Source organism: Euleptes europaea, chromosome 10, assembly GCF_029931775.1.
Source record: "Euleptes europaea isolate rEulEur1 chromosome 10, rEulEur1.hap1, whole genome shotgun sequence".
In the NCBI taxonomy this organism is placed as follows: domain Eukaryota; kingdom Metazoa; phylum Chordata; class Lepidosauria; order Squamata; family Sphaerodactylidae; genus Euleptes; species Euleptes europaea.
The window spans coordinates 46,774,090-46,776,034 of record NC_079321.1 but is presented as its reverse complement, the minus strand read 5'-3'; positions in this window follow the sequence as shown (position 1 = coordinate 46,776,034).

Genomic DNA, 1,945 nt, shown 5'->3' with positions numbered 1-1,945 from the left:
AAAATCAGCATTGAGCGAAGAGCAGAATCAAGCCTTTATGTAATAATGGTAGCAACAGAAGTACAAAACTCTAAAGGGAAGTACAAAACTCTAAATTGGGAGGGGAAGCAAATATGGTAGAAGACAGAGTTAGGATACAGGATGATCATGACAGGCTGGAAAGCTGGGCTAAAACTACTAAAATGAATTTCAACAGAGATAAATGTAAAGTTCTGCATTTAGATAGGAAAAATCAAATGCATAATTATAGGATGGGGAGACCTTTCTTAGCAGTAGTGCGTGCGAGAAGGATCTAGGGGTCTTAGTAGACCATACACTGAACATGATTCAGCAGTGTGATGTGGTAGCTAAAAAGGCAAATGCGATCTTGGGCTGTAACAACAGAAGCATAGTGTCCAGATCACGCAAAGTGATGGTATCGCTTTGCTCTGCTCTAGTTAGACCTCACCTAGTGTACTGTGTTCAGTTTAGGGCACCACAGTACAAGAAGACAAGCTGGAACATGCCCAAAGGATGGCAATGAAGTTGCTGAGTGATTTGGAGACCAAGTCCTATGAGGAAAGGTTGAAGGGGCTGGGCATCTTTAGCCTGGAGAGATGACTGAGAGGTGATGTGTTAGCCATTTTCTAGTACTTGAAGTGCTGTCATATAGAGGATGGTGTTCTCTGTTGCCCCAGACAATCGGACCAGAACCAGTGGGTTGAAATTAAATCAAAAGAGTTTTCAGCTGAACATTAGGAAGAACTTTCTGACAGTCAAAGCGGTTCCTCAGTGGAACAGACTTCCTCAGGAGGTGTTAGGCTCTCCTTCTTTGGAAGTTTTCAAGCAGAGGCTAGATGGCCATCTGTCAGCAGTGCCGATTCTGTGAACTTAGGAAGATCATGAGGGAGGGCAGAAAGGGTCATGATAGTGTTTGGATCTCGTGACCCTTTCTTACATGCCCAGGGCAATACCGATCGCCACTTTGGGATCAGGAAGCAGTTTTCCTCCAGACCAGATTGGTCAGGGATCCTAGAGGCTTCCCCCACTTCTGGGCATGGAGCAGGGGTCACTGGTGGTGTGGGGGAAGTAGTTGTGAGTTTCCCGCATTGTTGCAGGGGTTGGACGAGATGATCCTGGTGGTCCTTTCCAACTCAATGATTCTATGGTTCCGTTGGGCAACTTATTAGGAGAAAACTATAGAGCTGTCTAAATAGCACTTGGAAAGGGCAATAGGAAGGGAAGTTTTTGATTTAATTATAGTTCTGAATTACAAAACTGGAGACATGAAGCTGAGTCATATATTTGGCAGGAACTTTGCGGGAAATGGGAAGATTTGAATTGGAAGTTCCAGACTGCCACACAACACTTAATATCCAAATTGTGTTAATGGTCAGTGATTGCAAGACAATATGGGGGGAAGCCATCTTTGTCTTCTAGCCTGGCGTGGCTAATTGCTTGCATCCTGTTGGCACTCCCTAATTTCTCCCAAAAAGGCTTCTTTGGAAGCATTTGCTGTGATTGTGGCTGCAAAATCCATTTTGAGACACAAAACATGGTGTTTGCTGTCTGTGCTCTGTGCTCACCTCGTGGGACTTGCTCATGGTGTTACATGCGCAGTGCATGCATTTAGGCTGGGCAGGAGGGGTATGCAGATGAAAGTAGGGGGAGCTGGCAGTACTGGTGGGTGGATCTTTAAAGGGCATGCCTGCAAACCCTAGGTTTGCCAATTTGGGGGGCAAAGGAGAAGAGTAGTCTGGGATCATTACTGCCACTCCCCAACAACACACAAACAAAAACAGCTCCAAGGCTCATCACAGTGAGCAAACATGGGTTTGCAACCATGGTGAATCTTATGAGCTTGCTTCGAAATATGTTGATTGACGACTATAAGCAGAGATGGCAACCATTTTTTGATAGATATGATTGAAAGATGCAATAATGACAAGTCAGTAATATGTCGAGA